The sequence below is a fragment of the Pleurodeles waltl genome, chromosome 8 (assembly GCF_031143425.1).
Source record: "Pleurodeles waltl isolate 20211129_DDA chromosome 8, aPleWal1.hap1.20221129, whole genome shotgun sequence".
Taxonomy (NCBI): Eukaryota; Metazoa; Chordata; class Amphibia; order Caudata; family Salamandridae; genus Pleurodeles; species Pleurodeles waltl.
Window position 1 is genome coordinate 388,870,564 of NC_090447.1, and position 26,627 is coordinate 388,897,190.

The window sequence follows — 26,627 nt, forward strand, 5'->3', positions numbered from 1 at the left end:
AGCCTGGTACCCGCTGAATTAATAGGCCACACGCAAAGCTATAAATAAAACATCTTCATTCCTCTGAGTGTACCTGTAAACTCCAAAATTCTAAAGCAAGCTTTCATACATTCTATTCTAGCGATTACATCACACACTAATATGGAGTCCTCTGGGAGCCAGAAAAGTTCAGTTCTAAGTCATGGAAGACATTATAACTTCCCTCTGTTGAAGGAAAAATTGCAAATTTTTAGAAAACCACGAGACAGACAGAAATATTTACATATACCATTGTTCGTCACAGAGCACAGAATCGCAAGTGTTCATGAGAGAAGATCCAGCCATTTCCTCCATAACTTTGGGGGTCATTCTAACCCTGGCGGTCCAAGACCGCCAGGGCTAAAATGACGGGGGCACCGCCAACAGGCTGGCGGTGCCCCGCTCGGCATTCTGACCGCGGCGGTTCGGCCGCGGTCAGAAGTGGAAAACCGGCGGTCTCCCGCCGGTTTTCCGCTGCCCAAATGAATCCTCCATGGAGGATTCTGACACCCCATACCGCCATCCTGTTCCTGGCGGTTCTCCCGCCAGGAACAGGATGGCGGTATGGGGTGTCGTGGGGCCCCTGGGGGCCCCTGCAGTGCCCATGCCAATGGCATGGGCACTGCAGGGGCCCCCGTAAGAGGGCCCCAAAAAGAATTTCAGTGTCTGCTTTGCAGACACTGAAATTCGCGACGGGTGCAACTGCACCCGTCGCACCTTCCCACTCCGCCGGCTCAATTCTGAGCCGGCGTCCTCGTGGGAAGGGTGTTTTGCACTGGGCTGGCGGGCGGCCTTTTGGCGGTCGCCCGCCAGCCCAGTGCAAAACCCAAAATACCCTCAGAGGTCTTTCGACCGCGGAGCGGTATTTTGGAGGGGGGAACTCTGGCGGGCGGCCTCCGCCGCCCGCCAGGGTGAGAATCACCCCCATTGTGTGTTTATGGAGACAACTCCTCGCCTCATAGACCGATTTTTCTTGGCTTGCACACCTATCAACTCTGTGCCTCCATTTCTAGAAGGACATGCCAGTGGTGGAGTTCCAAGTGGCTGTAATGACTCTTTTTTGCCACCAATAGGGAGGTTCACATGAAGGTACGGTCTGCCCTGGAGCCCTCCAGCTTCCCCATTGCGTCCAACAGGACCAGTTTTGGGGACATCTGTTGCTCCCTCCCCATCACTGCATTCAGTTCACGATTTATCTTACTCCAGTATACCTCTATGTGTGGGCATTTCTAGACCATATGAAAGAAGTCCGCTGCTTCTTCTGAGCACTGAGGTCATTGAGCAGAGGGGTGGAGACACGCTCGGTGCAGCCGGTCGGGAGAAAGCTATGACCCATACAAAAAATACATTTGCACCAATTGCAACCTTACCTACACCGCCAGTAGTCTAGGTGCCATTAGCGCATCCATCCAGTCTGCCTCCTCAAGAGGTCCCAGCCATCCCTCCCATTTATCTCTGAGATGGTTTAGGTTGCCCGGGCATGGTTAATTAGCATCTTGTAAATTTGGGACACCTCTTTCTTCCCCAGTGCTCCCATTAGTAATTTGGCCTCCGGTGGACTATATTCCGGTAGTGTGTCAGTGCAGGATAAGTGCAGGCTCAGGGCCTAAAAAATTGCATGTAGGAGAGTTGAAAGTCGGTTTGCAAATCCTGAAAGGATCGCATGGAATCCCCTTTCCACACATCACCCAGCTGTGAAATGCATACCACATCCCACCTCTTAAACCCACTCAGTGCAGCAGATTCATTTAGCCATTTGCCATGCCACAAGGGGATCTGCTAGGTAATGACATTGTTCCGTCGAGTGTGCTGCAGGGCCGCCCGCCATACAAGAAATACTGCTCTAGTCACTGGATCCATCCCCTGGGGAAGTGGTGATCCATAGAGGAGGTCTAGAATAAGCGGAAAGCCAAGAGTAGCTAATTCCAGTTGATAAGCCGGATTGGCCCACCCCCAATAAGCCAGTCATGCACAACCAGGTGCTGCGTCGCTAGGTAATACAAGTAAGGGTTAGCCATGCCCATGCCCCCATCGTATACACCCTTTTGGCAGTGCTGCACCACAATGCAGTGTCTCGAGCCATACCAGAGGAATTAAGTTGCGGTTCTGTCTAATGTATGGAACCAGGAACGTGTAATCAGGAATGGGAAGTTCTGGAGCACATATACAATTTGCACCAGTATCATCATTTTATATAAGGCCACACAGCCCAGAACGTTTAATGGCAGCGCTTGCCATCTCTGTAGGTCCGCCTTGATTCGAGACAGCAGTGGTGCCAGGTTTAAGGACCATGTTAGTTCCGGAAGGAGGGCCACCCATTTACCTAAGTATTTGAAGCTCAACCGACGGATAGGCGCTACCCCCTGCCAATCGTAGTAGCCCAACGACAATGCCAGGGTCACCAGCACTGATTTGGCGGGGTTCATTTTGAGCCCCGATGCCTCCTCATAACAGCGCAGACGGTGAAAGCTCCTCGGGCCAGACTCACTGGGTTCCGTCATGTATAGCAAAACATCATCAGCATACAGAACCACTCGATCTTCAGATGCATTTCCCAAGTTCCAAACACAATATAATGGGTTAATTCTAATCAGTTGTGCCAAAGGCTCAATGGCCAGGGCAAAAAGAAGAGGGGGCAGGGGTCAGCCCTGGCATATTCCCCGACAGATAGAGAAAGCGGGGGCTAGGATACCATTGATCTGCTCTCGGGCCATGGGGCTGGTGTATAAGGCATGGTCCAGTCAACAGAATCTGGTACCCAAAAGCACACGCTCCAATACTAGAAAGAGAAACCCCCAGTCAACTGTATCAAAGGCCTTCTCGAAATCAACAAATAAAAGGGCCAGGTTCTGGGGTAACTGGTGGCGCCATGCAAATGCCAGGTGTAGATGATGTATTCAATGTTGTGTGTTTCTGTTAGCCATAAATCCACACTGATCCAAGTGAATCAGCAATGGCAGGACCCTCTTAAGTCGTGAGGCATGAATCGCGGCATAAATCTTCACCTTGCTGTTAATAAGGGAGATTGGTCTGTAGTCAGCACACAGCCATGACGGTGGCTGAGTTTTGGGAAGCACCACAATAGTCACCAAGTCTAATCCTTCCGGAAAGGATCCCAGTCGGTCAACCTCCTCATATAAGGCTTTCAGGTGTGGCGTTAGGTCATCTCGAAACACTTTATAGTATTTTGACGGAAACCCATCAGGTCCGGGAGTCTTTCCTGTTCCCAATGAAGAGACTGCCTTATTCATTTCATTGCTCATTAGAGGGTCATCCAGGATTGCTGCCTCTGTAGGGGGCAATTCAGGAAGGGGAATATCTGTTAAGAATTGGCAAGCATGATCCCAGTCAATCGCCGCAGAGTCCCTGTAGAGTACCTCATACTAGGAGGTAAATATATCCGCCACTTCTTGTAGCTTAGTGCCAGGTTCTCCATGCGTGTTAAAAACTTCAGGGATAATTCTAAATGATTGATGATGGAAAGCCAACAAGTAAAGCAGCTTCCCATTTTATCACAGATCTCTTCCCATATCAGCAGGAACTGCCTGGCCACCGCCTCGTTCAGCTGTGTGATTTGTTCCCCCTCCAACTGGGCATCCCGGGCCTCCAATTGAGTAATGTGGACAGTTTGGAATCGGTCCTGGGAGCAGATGAGGCTCCTGGCCACACCCCGCACCACAGCTTTGCTCACACCCCAGAGAGTTCCCAGTGAGGAGACCGATTCTTTATTAAGAACAAATGATTCCTGAAGTGTTTGTCTAAATTGTTGGAGGTGGGGTTTGTGCCGCAGGTACCATGCATTCAGTCTCCACATAGGGCGAACCACCGCCTGAGCAGGCCCCATTACAAACTTGAGTGGTGCGTGGTCATATATACCCCTCGTCAGGATTTCAATGTGTGTGAGATGGCAACAATCTGTTGCTTGCAATAAGACAAGGTCAATTCTAGATTGTGTATGGTACGCTGCCGAAGTATGCGTGAACCGATGGTGCCACGGGTGCCAGGCTCTCCACGCATCACACAGCCCCATTGATGCCAGCCAGCCGACATTCCTGTGGCCTGTCTGTTGGCTGCCGGGGATCTAGTCACATCCAGGGCGGGGTCAGGGACTGCATTAAAATCTCCCCCCAGAATAGTGATCCCTTGAGGCAGATCAAAGAGCAGACTAGTGAGTTCGTTTTGAGTCCTGCGTACAGCTGCAGGCGGGGCTTACACACTAATAGCGTTGACAGCGAGGCCTTCCACTTTCCCCTGTCAGGACCACATATCACCCTTGTTGGTCTCTCTGCACCTGGGTAACTACCATAGGAAAGGAGCGGAGGAGCAGTATTGCTACCCAACTCAACCCACGCACAAACCCCCCATTGTTTACGCTGTAAAAGCCCCTACGGGCCAAGAAAGGACAGCAGTCCTGAGAAGATGGGTCTTCTGCAGCAAGAGCATGTCAGGTCGGTAGCGGCGAACGTGTACAAGCACTGCCGTGCACTTGATCTTATCTAGAAGACCATTAACGTTCCATGAAATAATTTGCATCAATCCCATACTATCTGTGGATACATGTCAACTGAGTTCTTACCCACAGGTCCTCCTGGTTACTCTCCAGGACCCAAACCAACAGAGCAAGCGTATTGCCCTGGTGTGTGCCATAGTACTTGCTGTACAGAGCCGCCGGATTAAAGAGCATTAGATATTAGGCAGTTGCATATTACATGTAACTAGATTGAAATTTTACTTGTCCTCTCCTCCCTCCTTTCCCATTGAGAGAGTCACAGCTCCAGACTTCAGGATAAGTGAGAGTCACTGCTGGCACCCAAGCACTCACGTGTCATCCCCCTTGCCTGCGGCTCCCCCTCTGCTTCATAGGGGCCAATGCTTGTTGAATGCTCTGCAGTGTCAGTTGAGTGGTTCCCTCTGTAAGGGGCCCAAAAGGGAGCCAGAATGCGAGCCCCGCTGCGCCCTGCACCTCCTGGAGCACATACGCTGCCACGGGCTTAGGGGCCGCTGCAGCCAACTGTCCATTGGCAGTGCCTCCCGGTTCTGCTGAGAACAGCGCCAGGGGGGCCCAGAAGGACCTCTTCAGTTATCCATGTCCATCAGATTCTAAAAGAAATGAGTTTTCTTGTTATGCACCACTCAGAATCTTGCGTGAAAAAGAAGATAGTAAGGTATCTCCATCGCACTCAATTTCTGCTTGACCTCTGTATACGCTGTAGTTGAACTTCTCTTGTGTAGTCCAGAAATATAAGGACCTTTGCTCCATGGCAGCACAGTTAATTTTTCTCACGTGCCTCCTGTAGCACTGCATATCTGTCTTTATAGTTAAAAAAACGAAGTACCACCGGTCGTGGTGGAGAGCCCAGAGGAGGTCTAGCCTGCAGAGCCCTATGGGCTCGCTCTATGGCATACCATGGTGTGAGACAATCCCCAGGAATCTAAATTTAAACCACTCTTCCAAGAAGGAGGCCAGGGAGGAGGCTACTGTGTTTTCTGTAAGGCCTTTGATACGGATGTGATTACGCCATGAGCGATGTTCGGCATTTTCCATCTGCAATGCAATTCTGATATCCGGACCAACAATGTGGACACTTAAGATTTAAGGCCAGTCATTTCGTCTTCCACGTTGGATATTCTCAATGCCGCCTATATGATCCATGCAGTTGCATTGTGGAGATCTTGGCGCACTATTTCCACATCAACCCTGTCCTCCCCAATTTTCGTCTCAACCGCTCTTTGGGAGGTCTGGATAGATTGAAGAATGGCCGCTAGGTCTCTGGGGGGGCAACGATTTCCCACCAGGGCCACCCCATGCCGGGTCCCAAGCGTGAGTTGAGCTTGGAGCTATGGTAAACTGTTCCATGTGTGTTTGCGCTGAGGCGGACCTAGCTGGCTTGTCCTTGACCATTGTAGCTCTCAGTGTGCAGTCATCTTAGCAGCAGACGTGAGCTTGCTCAGATCAGTAGAGAGTCCTCCACTCATTGCAGCAGGCATTGCACACAGAAGCCGTGACACCTACGCCCTAGATGCAGGCTGCTCATATTTGCTGCAACGTCATCTGGATTGTAGGCACCTGTTAGTGGGTAAGCCCACCACCCACATGGCCACGAGGGGCTGTGTATCACACTCCCTTCTCAGCCGACCCACGGAGATGCAGGCAACTCACAGCCCAGGAGAGAGCCTCCAAGAAAAGCTACTGAGGTAGACGCTGATCTGGCCCAGGTGAAAGATGTCTTCTCAGGAGACCCGGTTCATAGGTCTAGATTCTCCCTGGGACCCGTGTCCATCTCATTGGAGTCAATTGACTGATTATATGATCCCAGTGCCAGTGGGTATTCTCGCCGTGCGGTAGTGGCACATAGATCAAGAACAGAGCACCAGCACTTTACTTTTACCTCTATGTAGTTTGAGGTGGTCACCCTGGCATTGCGCTGCAATCCAGGCAATACCACTCGAGTCTCCGATGTCCAGGAGCTGCTGCGTCACTCCAGGATGCGCACCATAGTATTTCGACGGGCCTGCCCACTCGATTCAGCCAGAAGACCAATAACGTCCCCAGACTTCTCACAGGCCGGTTGCTCCCGGATGCAGCCGGCCGTTATGTTGTGGTGCAGACCGATCCACCACGCCAGCCGTTTCTTCTTTTCAGCCTCTGTGCTGCCCCTTGGTGTGGTTGGGCCTCAGGTGCACCTCAGAAGGGGCCGGAGGCACGGACCCAGAGCAAGCTTAGGCCCCAGTCCTCTGGGCCTATGCCGGGCATTCCACCAGGCCATGTCCCTTCTCCAGCCTGCACTATGGTGTGGCATCACCACCTCGCTGCGCCTGTTGCAGTCGCCCCGGATGACTCAATTCCGATCCGGCCCCACTCCACTCCGCATCCGCTCCGCTGCCTTAATGCCACTCCTCTGCAGCCCAGGCTTCTTTCCCGCCAGGCCTCCCTGGCACAGTCCTGGAGACAAGCGGGGAGTCTGCCCCCCTCATATCATCAATAGGGTCCTCAGAGGCCCCAGCGCAACCACCAGCCGAGCGCCTCTTCAAAGGCACCAGGCCACCAATTTAGACACAATCAGCTTTCTGTCGCCTGGTGCCATACAGGCTCTCTTGGGCACCGCTCACTGGGTCGGATGCTGCCCCATTAGCCAAGGTGTCCCTCAGCCTGACCCTCTTCAATATCTTCTTGGCCCCTCTCACTAACATCATCCAACAACCTCAACATCATCTCATACGCTGGCAACACCCAGCTGATCCTCTCCCTCACCATGGACTCCTCCAAAACCAACCTCCACGAAGGAATGAAGGCCATTGCCGAATGGATGGAGAGCAGCTGCCTCAAACTCAATTCCAACAAGACGGATGTCCTCATCTTCGGCTCCACCCCCCTCCACATGGGTTGACTCCTGGAGGCCTGCCACTCTCGGAGCTGCTCCGACTCCTACCGACCACGCACACAACCTAGGTTCATCTTGGACTCCTCATTATCCATGACCCAGCAAGTCAGCGCCATCTCCTCCTCCTGCTTCAACACCCCCTGCATGCTCCAAAAGATCTATAAATGGATACCCACCGAAGCCAGAAGAACAGTCACCCAAGCCCCCGTAAGTAGAAAACTGGACTACAGCAATGCCCTCTACGCAGGAACCACGGCCAAACTGCAGAAGAGGCTGCAATGCATCCAGAACGCATCCGCACACCATCATCCTGGACATCCCCCGCTACTGCCACATCACAAACCACCTGAGAAACCTGCACTGGCTCCCAGTCAACAAGAGAATCACCTTCAAACTCCTCACCCATGCTCACAAAACACTCCACAACACCGGACCAGAATACCTCAATAGATGGCTCTCCTTCTACAGCCCGACCCGGCATCTCCACTCCACTGACCTAGCCCTTGCAACCATCCCACGCGTCCACAGAATAACAACCGGTGGTAGATCATTCTTTCACCTCCCGCCAAAATGTGAACACTCTTCCCACCTACCTGCGCCGGACCAAAGACCTCCTTACCTTCAGGAAACTTCTCAAGACCTGGCTGTTTGAGCAGTAGCAGCACCTCCCCCCCTTCTCCTCCCCCTCGGCACATTGAGACCCTCACGGGTGAGTAGTGCACTTTGTAAATTCCTGATTGATTGATTGATTGACCAGTCCAGCTCCAGGGAACAGGATGATATGGGGGCTGCCTGAGACAGATGACGGAGGGGTCCGGAGCACTAAGAAAGTACGACCACCATCTTGACGCCTCGGCCACGCCCCCCACAACGATATCTTTTTAATTAATCTTCTTGGCGCTTTGATCTGTCAACCTCATCTGGTTACTGGAAGCTGTAAACAGTTGTCTTCAATATCAGAAATTGTCAATGATGGTAAGGGATCAGAACAGTCACTGAATTATCAAAATTAGTCCTTCTTTTACCATCTCAAGCTGAAGAACTATGAAAAAGAGACCCGAAGTGAGAAGAGACTCTAGTAAGGGAATTCCCAGGTTGTTGGGCAGTCACTATGTGACCTTTGGTAGACACTACATGAAAAGCTTCTGCATTGTAAGAAGCATCAGATTATCTTTTTCATAATGTTGAGCGATCACCAAATCTTTTCTGAATGAGAGGTCTTTTGTATGTCACCTCTTGCCTGCACATTTTTTATTTTCTGTTTTTAAACCAAGTCCTTTGTACGAATTAGGTTTCCATTACTATCTCTTTCTGTGGTCCAATGGGATTTATCGGTTGTCTTTCTTCTCCTGAACATGAAGTAGACTGAACTTCTCAAGAGTTGCATGCTGCACTGCTTTCTTTAGCATGTCCATAAATCGCTCAACAAGTCCATTGGCCTGTGGCCACAAAGGTGTGATAACTTGATGCTTTATAGTCAGAAGATCTAGAAAATCTTTAAATTATTTGCTGTTGAAGGGTGGACTATTGTCAGACTTCACAGTGGCTGCCAAACGCATGTTGCAAATATGCCATCAAGTTTTTCAATTACTCGCTCATGTGTCGAGGGTGACAGATCTTGGTCCCTATGAAAACATCAATATTCATCCATGAGCACCATTAACCCCTTCTGTGCCCAGGATGTAATGGTTACGTCCTGAGGCACAGTGCTGCTGTGCCCAGGACGGAACCATTACGTTCTGGGCACACAGCCCAGAGGGAGCACTAGCGCTCCCTCTGTGGGGTTCCCCCCACCCCCCCAAGGCAGGGATGGAAGGGGAAGCCCTTCCCCTTCAACCCCAGACCCCCCCGATCCCCCGTGACATCAGCGCGCGATCACGTGCTGTTTGTCACAGGGCCTCCTCCCATCGCGCTGGAAGCTCAGCTTCCAGCGCGATCGGAAGAGAACTGCTTTGCATTTCTCTTCCAATCACGTGTGGGAGGCGGAGAGAGGCTTCAAAGGGAAGGAACGTTATTTCCTTCCCTTTGAAGTCTCTCTCTGCGTTTCAAAAGCCGGATTGCAAAGCAATCCGGCTTTTGAAACGCCCACTAGACACCAGGGATTTAATTTTAAAAAGGAAACTGGCATGAGGGAGCGACCCCTTGGGCAAGGGTCGCTCCCAAGGGGGGCATTTTTTTTTAAGGCCTTTTCTGCCGCCCCCGCCCCCCGGGGGCAGAAACCTCTAGGCACCAGGGATAATTTTTTTTTGGTTTGTTTTGTTTTTGTTTTAGAAGTGGGGAGCGACCCCTTAGGCAAGGGTCGCTCCCATAGGGGGCAAATTATATTTAGGCCATTTCTGCCCCCAAGGGGGACAGAAACCACTAGACACCAGGGCGTTTTTTTTTTTGTTCATGAATTTCACGTAAGGGGAGCGACCCCTTAGGCAAATTAGGGGGCAAATTATATTTAGGCCATTTCTGCCCCCTTTGGGGCAGATCAGCCTATTTTAATTAGGCCGATCTGCCCCCAAGGGGGGCAGAAACCACTAGGCACCGGGGATTTTTGTTGTTGTTGTTGTTTTACAGATGGGGAGCGACCCCTTAGGCAAGGGTCGCTCCCCTGGAGGGGCAAATTGTATTTAGGCCATTTCTGCCCACTTTGTCGGCAGATCGGCCGATTTTAGGTCAAGAAACCACTAGGCACCAGGGATCTTTTTTTTTTGCGCCGTCACGCAAAGGGAGCGACCCCGTAGGCAAGGGTCGCTCCCCGGGAGAGCTGGGGGGGGGGGGGGAACCACTAGGAACCTGGGATTTTTTTTTTTGTTTGTTTGTTTTTTTAGAGATGGGGAGTGACCCCTTAGGCAAGGGTCGCTCCCCTGGAGGGGCAAATTGTATTTAGGCCATTTCTGCCCGCTTTGGGGGCAGATCGGCCGATTTTAGGTCAATGGGCAGAAACCACTAGGCACCGGGGATCTTTTTTTTGTATGCCGTCACGCAAGTGGAGCGACCCCATAGGCAAGGGTCGCTCCCTGGGGGATTTGGGGGGGCAAATTTATTTTAGGCCACTACTGCCCCCCTGGGGCTCGCTGAGCTAGAGGCCAAAATCCACAGGTAGGCACTTTGCAAAAAACACCTCTGTTTTCTGTGAAAAAATGTGATGTGTCCACGGTTTGGGCCATTTCCTTTCGTGGTCGCTAGGCCCACCCACACGAGTAAGGTACCATTTTTATCGGGAGACTTGGGGGGACGCTGGGTGGAAGGACATGTGTGGCTCCCCTAAGATTCCAGAACTTTCTGTCACCGAAATGTGAGGAAAATGTGTTTTTTTAGCCATATTTTGAGGTTTTCAAAGGATTCTGGGTAACAGAACCTGGTCAGAGCCCCACAAGTCACCCCATCTTGGATTTCCCTAGGTCTCTAGTTTTAAAAAATGCACAGGTTTGGTAGGTTTCCCTAGGTGCCGGCTGAGCTAGAGGCCAAAATCTACAGGTAGGCACTTTGCAAAACACACCTCTGTTTTCTGTAAAAAAAATGGGATATGTCCACGTTGTGTTTTGGGGCATTTCCTGTCGCGGGTGCTAGGCCTACCCACACAAGTGAGGTATCATTTTTATCGGGAGACTTGGGGGAAGATAGAATAGCAAAGCAAGTGTTATTGCCCCTTGTCTTTCTCTACATTTTTTCCTTCCAAATACAAGAGAGTGTGTAAAAAAGACGTCTATTTGAGAAATGCCTTGTAATTCACATGCTAGTATGGGCACCCCGGAATTCAGATATGTGCAAATAACCACTGCTCCTCAAAACCCTATCTTCTGCCTATTTTGGAAATACAAAGGTTTTCTTGATAGCTATTTTTTACTCTTTATATTTAAGCAAATTAATTGCTGTATACCCGGTATAGAATGAAAACCCACTGCAGGGTGCAGGTCATTTATTGGCTCTGGGTACCTAGAGTTCTTGATGAACCTACAAGCCCTATATATCCCCGCAACCAGAAGAGTCCAGCAGACGTAACGGTATATTGCTTTAAAAAATCTGACATTGCAGAAAAAAGTTACAGAGTAAAACTTAGAGAAAAATTGCAGTTTTTTTCACCTCAATATCAATATTTTTTTTTTCAGTTGTTATTTTCTATAGGAAACCCTTGTAGGATCTACACAAATTACCCCTTGCTGAATTCTGAATTTTGTATACTTTTTGGAAATGCTTCGGGTTCTGGGATCCAGCATTGGTTTCACGCCCATTTCTGTCACTGACTGGAAGAAGGCTGAAAGCACAAAAAATCATAAAAATGGGGTATGTCCCAGTAAAATGCCAAAATTGTGTTGAAAAATTGGGTTTTCTGATTCAAGTCTGCCTGTTCCTGAAAGCTGGGAAGCTGGTGATTTTAGCACCGTAAACCCTTTGTTGATGCCATTTTCAGGGAAAAAAACAAAAGCCTTCTTCTGCAGCCCCTTTTTCCCATTTGTTTGAAAAAACTGACATTTTCACAGTATTTTGGCTAATTTCTTGGCCTACTTCTGGGGAACCCACAAAGTCTGGGTACCTCTAGAATCCTTAGGATGTTGGAAAAAAAGGACGCAAATTTGGCGTGGGTAGCTTATGTGAACAAAAAGTGTTAGCCATGCCCATGCCCCCATCGTATACACCCTTTTGGCAGTGCTGCACCACAATGCAGTGTCTCGAGCCATACCAGAGGAATTAAGTTGCGGTTCTGTCTAATGTATGGAACCAGGAACGTGTAATCAGGAATGGGAAGTTCTGGAGCACATATACAATTTGCACCAGTATCATCATTTTATATAAGGCCACACAGCAGAGAACGTTTAATGGCAGCGCTTGCCATCTCTGTAGGTCCGCCTTGATTCGAGACAGCAGTGGTGCCAGGTTTAAGGACCATGTTAGTTCCGGAAGGAGGGCCACCCATTTACCTAAGTATTTGAAGCTCAACCGGCGAATAGGCGCTACCCCCTGCCAATCGTAGTAGCCCAACGACAATGCCAGGGTCACCAGCACTGATTTGGCGGGGTTCATTTTGAGACCCGATGCCTCCTCATAACAGCGCAGACGGTGAAAGCTCCTCGGGCCAGACTCACTGGGTTCCGTCATGTATAGCAAAACATCATCAGCATACAGAACCACTCGATCTTCAGATGCATTTCCCAAGTTCCAAACACAATATAATGGGTTAATTCTAATCAGTTGTGCCAAAGGCTCAATGGCCAGGGCAAAAAGAAGAGGGGGCAGGGGTCAGCCCTGGCATATTCCCCGACAGATAGAGAAAGCGGGGGCTAGGATACCATTGATCTGCTCTCGGGCCATGGGGCTGGTGTATAAGGCATGGTCCAGTCGACAGAATCTGGTACCCAAAAGCACACGCTCCAATACTAGAAAGAGAAACCCCCAGTCAACTGTATCAAAGGCCTTCTCGAAATCAACAAATAAAAGGGCCAGGTTCTGGGGTAACTGGTGGCGCCATGCAAAGGCCAGGTGTAGATGATGTATTCAATGTTGTGTGTTTCTGTTAGCCATAAATCCACACTGATCCAAGTGAATCAGCAATGGCAGGACCCTCTTAAGTCGTGAGGCATGAATCGCGGCATAAATCTTCACCTTGCTGTTAATAAGGGAGATTGGTCTGTAGTCAGCACACAGCCATGACGGTGGCTGAGTTTTGGGAAGCACCACAATAGTCACCAAGTCTAATCCTTCCGGAAAGGATCCCAGTCGGTCAACCTCCTCATATAAGGCTTTCAGGTGTGGCGTTAGGTCATCTTGAAACACTTTATAGTATTTTGACGGAAACCCATCAGGTCCGGGAGTCTTTCCTGTTCCCAATGAAGAGACTGCCTTATTCATTTCATTGCTCATTAGAGGGTCATCCAGGATTGCTGCCTCTGTAGGGGGCAATTCAGGAAGGGGAATATCTGTTAAGAATTGGCAAGCATGATCCCAGTCAATCGCCGCAGAGTCCCTGTAGAGTACCTCATACTAGGAGGTAAATATATCCGCCACTTCTTGTAGCTTAGTGCCAGGTTCTCCATGCGTGTTAAAAACTTCAGGGATAATTCTAGATGATTGATGATGGAAAGCCAACAAGTAAAGCAGCTTCCCATTTTATCACAGATCTCTTCCCATATCAGCAGGAACTGCCTGGCCACCGCCTCGTTCAGCTGTGTGATTTGTTCCCCCTCCAACTGGGCATCCCGGGCCTCCAATTGAGTAATGTGGACAGTTTGGAATCGGTCCTGGGAGCAGATGAGGCTCCTGGCCACACCCCGCACCACAGCTTTGCTCACACCCCAGAGAGTTCCCAGTGAGGAGACCGATTCTTTATTAAGAACAAATGATTCCTGAAGTGTTTGTCTAAATTGTTGGAGGTGGGGTTTGTGCCGCAGGTACCATGCATTCAGTCTCCACATAGGGCGAACCACCGCCTGAGCAGGCCCCATTACAAACTTGAGTGGTGCGTGGTCATATATACCCCTCGTCAGGATTTCAATGTGTGTGAGATGGCAACAATCTGTTGCTTGCAATAAGACAAGGTAAATTCTAGATTGTGTATGGTACGCTGCCGAAGTATGCGTGAACCGATGGTGCCATGGGTGCCAGACTCTCCACGCATCACACAGCCCCATTGATGCCAGCCAGCCGACATTCCTGTGGCCTGTCTGTTGGCTGCCGGGGATCTAGTCACATCCAGGGCGGGGTCAGGGACTGCATTAAAATCTCCCCCCAGAATAGTGATCCCTTGAGGCAGATCAAAGAGCAGACTAGTGAGTTCGTTTTGAGTCCTGCGTACAGCTGCAGGCGGGGCTTACACACTAATAGCGTTGACAGCGAGGCCTTCCACTTTCCCCTGTCAGGACCACATATCACCCTTGTTTGTCTCTCTGCACCTGGGTATCTACCATAGGAAAGGAGCGGAGGAGCAGTATTGCTACCCAACTCAACCCACGCACAAACCCCCCATTGTTTACGCTGTAAAAGCCCCTACGGGCCAAGAAAGGACAGCAGTCCTGAGAAGATGGGTCTTCTGCAGCAAGAGCATGTCAGGTCGGTAGCGGCGAACGTGTACAAGCACTGCCGTGCACTTGATCTTATCTAGAAGACCATTAACGTTCCATGAAATAATTTGCATCAATCCCATACTATCTGTGTATACATGTCAACTGAGTTCTTACCCACGGGTCCTCCTGGTTACTCTCCAGGACCCAAACCAACAGAGCAAGCGTATTGCCCTGGTGTGTGCCATAGTACCTGCTGTACAGAGCCGCCTGCCTATATCCCTGTGCATTTAGTAGTAAAAGCAAACAAACAATAATTCTGAACCGCAATAACAAATGCCATGCAACATGGCACAAACTCCCACACCCCCCAACTCCCATGCTTCCCCCAAGAAGCATCTGTCACCTGTATAAAACATCTAGCTCTCTAATGCATAAAATTATGAACCATAGCCTAGTGGGCAGTGGCGGACCCCTCCATAGTGTCGGCGGATTAAAGAGCATTAGATATTAGGCAGTTGCATATTACATGTAACTAGATTGAAATTTTACTTGTCCTCTCCTCCCTCCTTTCCCATTGAGAGAGTCACAGCTCCAGACTTCAGGATAAGTGAGAGTCACTGCTGGCACCCAAGCACTCACGTGTCATCCCCCTTGCCTGCGGCTCCCCCTCTGCTTCATAGGGGCCAATGCTTGTTGAATGCTCTGCAGTGTCAGTTGAGTGGTTCCCTCTGTAAGGGGCCCAAAAGGGAGCCAGAATGCGAGCCCCGCTGCGCCCTGCACCTCCTGGAGCACATACGCTGCCACGGGCTTAGGGGCCGCTGCAGCCAACTGTCCATTGGCAGTGCCTCCCGGTTCTGCTGAGAACAGCGCCAGGGGGGCCCAGAAGGACCTCTTCAGTTATCCATGTCCATCAGATTCTAAAAGAAATGAGTTTTCTTGTTATGCACCACTCAGAATCTTGCGTGAAAAAGAAGATAGTAAGGTATCTCCATCGCACTCAATTTCTGCTTGACCTCTGTATACGCTGTAGTTGAACTTCTCTTGTGTAGTCCAGAAATATAAGGACCTTTGCTCCATGGCAGCACAGTTAATTTTTCTCACGTGCCTCCTGTAGCACTGCATATCTGTCTTTATAGTTAAAAAACCGAAGTACCACCGGTCGTGGTGGAGAGCCCAGAGGAGGTCTAGCCTGCAGAGCCCTATGGGCTCGCTCTATGGCATACCATGGTGTGAGACAATCCCCAGGAATCTAAATTTAAACCACTCTTCCAAGAAGGAGGCCAGGGAGGAGGCTACTGTGTTTTCTGTAAGGCCTTTGATACGGATGTGATTACGCCATGAGCGATGTTCGGCATTTTCCATCTGCAATGCAATTCTGATATCCGGACCAACAATGTGGACACTTAAGATTTAAGGCCAGTCATTTCGTCTTCCACGTTGGATATTCTCAATGCCGCCTATATGATCCATGCAGTTGCATTGTGGAGATCTTGGCGCACTATTTCCACATCAACCCTGTCCTCCCCAATTTTCGTCTCAACCGCTCTTTGGGAGGTCTGGATAGATTGAAGAATGGCCGCTAGGTCTCTGGGGGGGCAACGATTTCCCACCAGGGCCACCCCATGCCGGGTCCCAAGCGTGAGTTGAGCTTGGGGCTATGGTAAACTGTTCCATGTGTGTTTGCGCTGAGGCGGACCTAGCTGGCTTGTCCTTGACCATTGTAGCTCTCAGTGTGCAGTCATCTTAGCAGCAGACGTGAGCTTGCTCAGATCGGTAGAGAGTCCTCCACTCATTGCAGCAGGCGTTGCACACAGAAGCCGTGACACCTACGCCCTAGATGCAGGCTGCTCATATTTGCTGCAACGTCATCTGGATTGTAGGCACCTGTTAGTGGGTAAGCCCACCACCCACATGGCCACGAGGGGCTGTGTATCACACTCCCTTCTCAGCCGACCCACGGAGATGCAGGCAACTCACAGCCCAGGAGAGAGCCTCCAAGAAAAGCTACTGAGGTAGACGCTGATCTGGCCCAGGTGAAAGATGTCTTCTCAGGAGACCCGGTTAATAGGTCTAGATTCTCCCTGGGACCCGTGTCCATCTCATTGGAGTCAATTGACTGATTATATGATCCCAGTGCCAGTGGGTATTCTCGCCGTGCGGTAGTGGCACATAGATCAAGAACAGAGCACCAGCACTTTACTTTTACCTCTATGTAGTTTGAGGTGGTCACCCTGGCATTGCGCTGCAATCCAGGCAATACCACTCGAGTCTCCGATGTCCAGGAGCTGCTGCGTCACTCCAGGATGCGCACCATAGTATTTCGACGGGCCTTCCCACTCGATTCAGCCAGAAGACCAATAACGTCCCCAGACTTCTCACAGGCCGGTTGCTCCCGGATGCACCCGGCCGTTATGTTGTGGTGCAGACCGATCCACCACGCCAGCCGTTTCTTCTTTTCAGCCTCTGCGCTGCCCCTTGGTGTGGTTGGGCCTCAGGTGCACCCCAGAAGGGGCCGGAGGCACGGACCCAGAGCAAGCTTAGGCCCCAGTCCTCTGGGCCTATGCCGGGCATTCCGCCAGGCCATGTCCCTTCTCCAGCCTGCACTATGGTGTGGCAACACCACCTCGCTGCGCCTGTTGCAGTCGCCCCGGATGACTCAATTCCAATCCGGCCCCACTCCACTCCGCATCCGCTCCGCTGCCTTAATGCCACTCCTCTGCAGCCCAGGCTTCTTTCCCGCCAGGCCTCCCTGGCACAGTCCTGGAGACAAGCGGGGAGTCTGCCCCCCTCATATCATCAATAGGGTCCTCAGAGGCCCCAGCGCAACCACCAGCCGAGCGCCTCTTCAAAGGCACCAGGCCACCAATTTAGACGCAATCAGCTTTCTGTCGCCTGGTGCCATACAGGCTCTCTTGGGCACCGCTCACTGGGTCGGATGCTGCCCCATTAGCCAAGGTGTCCCTCAGCCTGACCCTCTTCAATATCTTCTTGGCCCCTCTCACTAACATCATCCAACAACCTCAACATCATCTCATACGCTGGCAACACCCAGCTGATCCTCTCCCTCACCATGGACTCCTCCAAGACCAACCTCCACGAAGGAATGAAGGCCATTGCCGAATGGATGGAGAGCAGCTGCCTCAAACTCAATTCCAACAAGACGGATGTCCTCATCTTCGGCTCCACCCCCCTCCACATGGGATGACTCCTGGAGGCCTGCCACTCTCGGAGCTGCTCCGACTCCTACCGACCACGCACACAACCTAGGTTCATCTTGGACTCCTCATTATCCATGACCCAGCAAGTCAGCGCCATCTCCTCCTCCTGCTTCAACACCCCCTGCATGCTCCAAAAGATCTATAAATGGATACCCACCGAAGCCAGAAGAACAGTCACCCAAGCCCCCGTAAGTAGAAAACTGGACTACAGCAATGCCCTCTACGCAGGAACCACGGCCAAACTGCAGAAGAGGCTGCAATGCATCCAGAACGCATCCGCACACCATCATCCTGGACATCCCCCGCTACTGCCACATCACAGACCACCTGAGAAACCTGCACTGGCTCCCAGTCAACAAGAGAATCACCTTCAAACTCCTCACCCATGCTCACAAAACACTCCACAACACCGGACCAGAAAACCTCAATAGATGGCTCTCCTTCTACAGCCCGACCCGGCATCTCCACTCCACTGACCTAGCCCTTGCAACCATCCCACGCGTCCACAGAATAACAACCGGTGGTAGATCATTCTTTCACCTCCCGCCAAAATGTGAACACTCTTCCCACCTACCTGCGCCGGACCAAAGACCTCCTTACCTTCAGGAAACTTCTCAAGACCTGGCTGTTCGAGCAGTAGCAGCACCTCCCCCCCTTCTCCTCCCCCTCGGCACATTGAGACCCTCACGGGTGAGTAGTGCACTTTGTAAATTCCTGATTGATTGATTGATTGACCAGTCCAGCTCCAGGGAACAGGATGATATGGGGGCTGCCTGAGACAGATGACGGAGGGGTCCGGAGCACTAAGAAAGTACGACCACCATCTTGACGCCTCGGCCACGCCCCCCACAACGATATCTTTTTAATTAATCTTCTTGGCGCTTTGATCTGTCAACCTCATCTGGTTACTGGAAGCTGTAAACAGTTGTCTTCAATATCAGAAATTGTCAATGATGGTAAGGGATCAGAACAGTCACTGAATTATCAAAATTAGTCCTTCTTTTACCATCTCAAGCTGAAGAACTATGAAAAAGAGACCCGAAGTGAGAAGAGACTCTAGTAAGGGAATTCCCAGGTTGTTGGGCAGTCACTATGTGACCTTTGGTAGACACTACATGAAAAGCTTCTGCATTGTAAGAAGCATCAGATTATCTTTTTCATAATGTTGAGCGATCACCAAATCTTTTCTGAATGAGAGGTCTTTTGTATGTCACCTCTTGCCTGCACATTTTTTATTTTCTGTTTTTAAACCAAGTCCTTTGTACGAATTAGGTTTCCATTACTATCTCTTTCTGTGGTCCAATGGGATTTATCGGTTGTCTTTCTTCTCCTGAACATGAAGTAGACTGAACTTCTCAAGAGTTGCATGCTGCACTGCTTTCTTTAGCATGTCCATAAATCGCTCAACAAGTCCATTGGCCTGTGGCCACAAAGGTGTGATAACTTGATGCTTTATAGTCAGAAGATCTAGAAAATCTTTAAATTATTTGCTGTTGAAGGGTGGACCATTGTCAGACTTCACAGTGGCTGCCAAACGCATGTTGCAAATATGCCATCAAGTTTTTCAATTACTCGCTCATGTGTCGAGGGTGACAGATCTTGGTCCCTATGAAAACATCAATATTCATCCATGAGCAGCATTAACCCCTTCTGTGCCCAGGACGTAATGGTTACGTCCTGAGGCACAGTGCTGCTGTGCCCAGGACGGAACCATTACGTTCTGGGCACACAGCCCAGAGGGAGCACTAGCGCTCCCTCTGTGGGGTTCCCCCCACCCCCCCCCCAAGGCAGGGATGGAAGGGGAAGCCCTTCCCCTTCAACCCCAGACCCCCCCGATCCCCCGTGACATCAGCGCGCAATCACGTGCTGTTTGTCACAGGGCCTCCTCCCATCGCGCTGGAAGCTCAGCTTCCAGCGCGATCGGAAGAGAACTGCTTTGCATTTCTCTTCCAATCACGTGTGGGAGGCCGAGAGAGGCTTCAAAGGGAAGGAACGTTATTTCCTTCCCTTTGAAGTCTCTCTCTGCGTTTCAAAAGCCGGATTGCAAAGCAATCCGGCTTTTGAAACGCCCACTAGACACCAGGGATTTAATTTTATAAAGGAAACTGGCATGAGGGAGCGACCCCTTGGGCAAGGGTCACTCCCAAGGGGGGCATTTTTTTTTCAGGCCTTTTCTGCCCCCCCCCCCCCGGGGGCAGAAACCTCTAGGCACCAGGGATACATTTTTTTTGGTTTGTTTTGTTTTTGTTTTAGAAGTGGGGAGCGACCCCTTAGGCAAGGGTCGCTCCCATAGGGGGCAAATTATATTTAGGCCATTTCTGCCCCCAAGGGGGACAGAAACCACTAGACACCAGGGCGTTTTTTTTTTTGTTCATGAATTTCACGTAAGGGGAGCGACCCCTTAGGCAAATTAGGGGGCAAATTATATTTAGGCCATTTCTGCCCCCTTTGGGGCAGATCAGCCTATTTCAATTAGGCCGATCTGCCCCCAAGGGGGGCAGAAACCACTAGGCACCGGGGATTTTTGTTGTTGTTGTTGTTTTACAGATGGGGAGCGACCCCTTAGGCAAGGGTCGCTCCCCTGGAGGGGCAAATTGTATTTAGGCCATTTCTGCCCACTTTGTCGGCAGATCGGCCGATTTTAGGTCAAGAAACCACTAGGCACCAGGGATCTTTTTTTTTTGCGCCGTCACGCAAAGGGAGCGACCCCGTAGGCAAGGGTCGCTCCCCGGGAGAGCTGGGGGGGTGGGGGGGACCACTAGGAACCTGGGATTTTTTTTTTTGTTTGTTTGTTTTTTTAGAGATGGGGAGTGACCCCTTAGGCAAGGGTCGCTCCCCTGGAGGGGCAAATTGTATTTAGGCCATTTCTGCCCGCTTTGGGGGCAGATCGGACGATTTTAGGTCAATGGGCAGAAACCACTAGGCACCGGGGATCTTTTTTTTGTATGCCGTCACGCAAGGGGAGCGACCCCATAGGCAAGGGTCGCTCCCTGGGGGATTTGGGGGGGCAAATTTATTTTAGGCCACTACTGCCCCCCTGGGGCTCGCTGAGCTAGAGGCCAAAATCCACAGGTAGGCACTTTGCAAAAAACACCTATGTTTTCTGTGAAAAAATGTGATGTGTCAACGGTTTGGGCCATTTCCTTTCGTGGGCGCTAGGCCCACCCACACAAGTAAGGTACCATTTTTATCGGGAGACTTGGGGGGACGCTGGGTGGAAGGACATGTGTGGCTCCCCTCAGATTCCAGAACTTTCTGTCACCGAAATGTGAGGAAAATTTGTTTTTTTAGCCATATTTTGAGGTTTTCAAAGGATTCTGGGTAACAGAACCTGGTCAGAGCCCCACAAGTTACCCCATCTTGGATTCCCCTAGGTCTCTAGTTTTAAAAAATGCACAGGTTTGGTAGGTTTACCTAGGTGCCGGCTTAGCTAGGGGCCAAAATCTACAGGTAGGTACTTTGCAAAAAACACCTCTGTTTTCTGTCAAAAAATGGGATGTGTCCACGTTGTGTTTTGGGCCATTTCCTTTTGTGGGCGCTAAGCCTACCCACACAAGTTAGGTACCATTTTTATCAGGAGACTTGGGGGAACGCTGGGTGGAAGGGAATTTGTGGCTCCTCTCAGATTCCAGAACTTTCTGTCACCGAAATGTGAAGAAAATGTGTTTTTTTAGCCACATTTTGAGGTTTGAAAAGGATTCTGGGTAACAGAACCTGGTCGGAGCCCCACAAGTCACCCCATCTTGGATTTCCCTAGGTCTCTAGTTTTAAAAAATGCACAGGTTTGGTAGGTTTCCCTAGGTGCCGGCTGAGCTAGAGGCCAAAATCTACAGGTAGGCACTTTGCAAAACACACCTCTGTTTTCTGTAAAAAAAATGGGATATGTCCACGTTGTGTTTTGGGGCATTTCCTGTCGCGGGTGCTAGGCCTACCAACACAAGTGAGGTATCATTTTTATCGGGAGACTTGGGGGAAGATAGAATAGCAAAGCAAGTGTTATTGCCCCTTGTCTTTCTCTACATTTTTTCCTTCCAAATACAAGAGAGTGTGTAAAAAAGACGTCTATTTGAGAAATGCCTTGTAATTCACATGCTAGTATGGGCACCCCGGAATTCAGATATGTGCAAATAACCACTGCTCCTCAAAACCCTATCTTCTGCCTATTTTGGAAATACAAAGGTTTTCTTGATAGCTATTTTTTACTCTTTATATTTAAGCAAATGAATTGCTGTATACCCGGTATAGAATGAAAACCCACTGCAGGGTGCAGGTCATTTATTGGCTCTGGGTACCTAGAGTTCTTGATGAACCTACAAGCCCTATATATCCCCGCAACCAGAAGAGTCCAGCAGACGTAACGGTATATTGCTTTAAAAAATCTGACATTGCAGAAAAAAGTTACAGAGTAAAATGTAGAGAAAAATTTCAGTTTTTTTCACCTCAAAAACAATATTTTTTTTTTCAGTTGTTATTTTCTATAGGAAACCCTTGTAGGATCTACACAAATTACCCCTTGCTGAATTCAGAATTTTGTATACTTTTTGGAAATGCTTCGGGTTCTGGGATCCTGCATTGGTTTCATGCCCATTTCTGTCACTGACTGGAAGAAGGCTGAAAGCACAAAAAATCATAAAAATGGGGTATGTCCCAGTAAAATGCCAAAATTGTGTTGAAAAATTGGGTTTTCTGATTCAAGTCTGCCTGTTCCTGAAAGCTGGGAAGCTGGTGATTTTAGCACCGTAAACCCTTTGTTGATGCCATTTTCAGGGAAAAAAACAAAAGCCTTCTTCTGCAGCCCCTTTTTCCCATTTGTTTGAAAAAACTGACATTTTCACAGTATTTTGGCTAATTTCTTGGCCTACTTCTGGGGAACCCACAAAGTCTGGGTACCTCTAGAATCCTTAGGATGTTGGAAAAAAAGGACGCAAATTTGGCGTGGGTAGCTTATGTGAACAAAAAGTTAAGAGGGCCTAAGCGCAAACTGCCCAAAATAGCCAAGAAAAGGCTCGGCACAGGAGGGGGAAAAGGCCTGGCAGCGAAGGGGTTAAATGATGTTCATTGTCAAGTGGACCAAAAAAATCAATGGTTATTCTCTCCCAGGCATGCTTGGGGAGTTCAGACCTGTTTAAAGTAACTTTGGTTGACTGGCAATTGGACAAGCTTTGCTGAGCATCTTTGGCAATCCAAATTCCAAGATGCCTCCTCGTTCAATTCGAGGAGGCATTTTGGAATTTGGATTGCCAAAGATGGTCAGCAAAGCTTGTTGATTGGTTACCAGCGAAAAAGGCTTTCCATACAGGTATTTATGGAAATTTTCACAAGTCCTTAGTACAGCCAAACTTTCCTTTTCAGGCTGTGAGTAAGCATATTCAGTTTGAGATACGTTTTTACTAGCATAGACCACAGTATGTTGTCTTGCAATTAGGCATCCACTGTAGAAGTATAGCACCTATCCCAATGGGGCTAGGGTCGACTACAATCTCAGTATGGAGCTCTGGATTGAAGTACACCATTTCTGTAGAATTGTTTATTACATGTTTGATTCTCTTGAAACTCTTCACATTCTTTTGTCCATTTAAAATAAAACTAAATCTGATTATATCACGAGTGATGTAGGATGTGAGGTCATAAGCAATGCATTACAGGGGTGCCAGTTGTAATTAGCTCAGGTAACTATAACAGCTAAATTTCTATGGGTTTGTATGTTAGAAATGTGAGCCTAACTCTAACATCCTTGTAACGTTTGTTTATTTCAGAGAATTTCTAAGGTTTTTTAATTCTATTTCCTAACTATAACATCCCTGTAATCTTGATTGTTTTCATTGATACATATATATATATATATATATATATATAATTATATATATATATATATATATATATATATATATATATATATATATATACTGCTGTAAAACCATTACAATGAATATGCCTTTACCATTTATTTCTTTACAATGAAATTCACTGTAATGGTATTCGTGGTAAAGGCATATGTGTTGTAGAGGCATGCGTGGTAATGGCATGCATGGTAATGTTTCATATGTGGTTAAGCCATGCTGGGTTCAGCCGTCATTGTAAAAGCTGTTTCCCCTTCACCTTTACCATAATTTCTATGACAAAATAAACCCCTTCTTATTTTTCCTTTCTAAAGTAAGTGTTTTTAAAATTTTACCAGTGTGACTCAGTCAAGATGGCTTCAGCTGTGCAACACTTTTGTCATAAGTAAGACTGTTAATGCTGTAGTTGGTCTTTAGAATACTCTGGTAGGCAGCAGTAGAACACAAAGGAATTAACTGACAGCCTGCTGAAAGTACATGTTTTACTGAGAATGTCAGACTTCGTTCTCATGTAGCTGAGAAAGATAGTGTGAATTTACAGAAATATGCTTTCATTTTCATTTCTGGAGCACTTCCCATCAACTTTATGGGAAAATTGTGAGAAACAAGTTTCTCTCAAACATGATTCATGGAATCCCAGCTGGGTGAAATCACCTTAGAACATACCACAACTCTTAAAATGAGTATGGTACCATCAGCAAACGATGTATATTGCAATTAAAATGTGTTTATCCCGTTTATAAGTTCTCCTTTTTCTCACCCTCAAAACCTGCCATTCACTAGAATGCACTCCAGGGGAATGTTGTAATGTATATTGATCCCAATATGGCTACCAGCACTTGCTGGCATCCAATAAGATCGCACCATGAGATTTCTGCTTAGGCGCTGCCCAGATATACAAATTTGGATTTCTTTTAATTTATGTTCAACTACTGAATGGATTTACACCCAAAGAAAAAAAGCACACTCTGAGGAACAAAATCTAGCTTTCTGACAAATTTGGTGTAGTGCCTTCAGGTGGTTTGGGCTGTAGTCGTTTCCAAACCTCCTATGGGAAATGCACTTTTTTTTACCCCCCTTTTTCTCGGTCCCCACTTAGGGGCCCTTCCTGGAGAAAAAATTGCCCATTTTTTTTCAGAGAATCTGCGGATTCGAGGATCCTCCTTAGATCCGGGGGAAAAAGCAAGGTCCTGATTGGCTTGGCGCAACTTGACACAAATATTAACGTGTGCATTAAAAAACCATGGAAATCCCCTGAAAAAAACAAAAGTTACAGGGATTTTATAGTTAGGCTGATGTTTTACCCATACAAAACCACAGAAATTCAGCAGTTCTAGTTACACTCATACTTATCTGAAGAAACTATAACTCGTGCCACAAAGTAACTTTGTGCAATGAATTATAGTTTCTTAACATAAGTATAAATATAAGTATAACTGCTGAATTTCCATTGTTAATATGGGTAATGCTTCAACCTACGTATGACGTCCCTGTAACCTTTGTTTTTTTTAGCAAACATTTTTATATATTTATATATACATATTTATATATCAAACACAAACTGACGTCGCACTCCCGGAGTCTGTAAATGTATTTAATTTATTTCTCTGGAAAGCATCAGACCTCACAGTGATTTAGTCTGTGTTGCTAATCCCCTGCTGTCGTCCAAATTTATAGACGTCATTCACGAAAAAGAAATGCAAATATATATATGTCGCCCACCATGAAAAGCCTGGCTGTCACGCACCTGGTGACAGGAATCCCCATTCCTGTTGCTGGCACACACACATACATGTCCACACACCCCCATGCACCACCCCACTCATCAGGATACATGCACACACCCCTCATCCAAATTTACACTCATGCACACCCCTTCATCCACACACATGCCGTCCATGCACACGTGCACCTAAACAGGCACACATACATGCACACACCACACATATACACCCAACACCCCCCCTTTCAGATGATCAACTTATCTTTTCTGAGGAGGTGGTCGTCCAGGAGGGGATGGGTCCTGGTGTTTTCCACTGCCAGAAATGCACCGCCTACAGGACTTCACCATGTCATATTATGTATCGTAATATGGCGGACGGTGTCTTGTTGCCGTGGCGGTGCTGGTGGTGGAACTGCCTCTTCAACTCCATCGGTCAGGCCGAGGGAGTCTGATTTCTGCTCGTAAATGGGCAAAAGTCCTTTCTGGACTCGTGATATGGTGGTTAGCAGACCACCAACAGTGGCAGTCTGCTGGCAGCAGCGGCTTCGGTGGTCTTCAGAAAAGACCACCAAAGTCGTAATGAGGGCCCAAATCTTTATGACAGGAATGGTGAATTGAAGTCCAATGTTAAATCGCCTGTAATTGCCTCCCCAACAATCCCCCACTGATTGGAGTTCAATTAACAACCTCCACAATGCCCAGCTCTGAGCACTGTTGTTAATCCACATACGGTGCTTGTGGGCATGCTGGACTTAGATCGCATGGAAAGGCTTGCCAGTGAGCACCGTGGCACAAGGTGGTCAGGGTGGAGGTACCCTGGCACCAGTGGTGTGATGTAGGTGTCTTTTAGGGGCAAATTATAGGTTTGAAATAATTTTGTGTCGCCATGTGAGATATTTGTGAAAAGTTGCAAATATTCGCGATTTTTCCCTATCTATTCACAAAATATTTGCGTATATGAAAAACCTGGGAAGAGAACCCACAGACTCATACATCCACTAATTCATGCACTCAGAGACTCATGCACCCACTCACACACCAACTCAGACACTGAGGCACATACTCACAGACACACTCAGACACTGATGCACCCACTCACATAACCAGTGAGACACTGATACACCCACACAGAAACCCACTGAGACACTCATACACCCACTCACAGAACAATCAGTGCCTTATGCACCCACTCACACACCAACTCAGACACTGAGGCACATACTCACAGACCCACTCAGACCCTCATGCACCTACTCACAGACACACTCAGACACTGATGCACCCACTCACATAACCAGTGAGACACTGATGCACCCACACAGAGGCCCACTGAGACACTCATACACCCACTCACAGAACAATCAGTGCCTTATACACCCACTCACATACCCACTCATAGGTGGATACACCCACTCAGGCCCTCGCACACCCACTCACAGACTGACACAGTCCCTCAC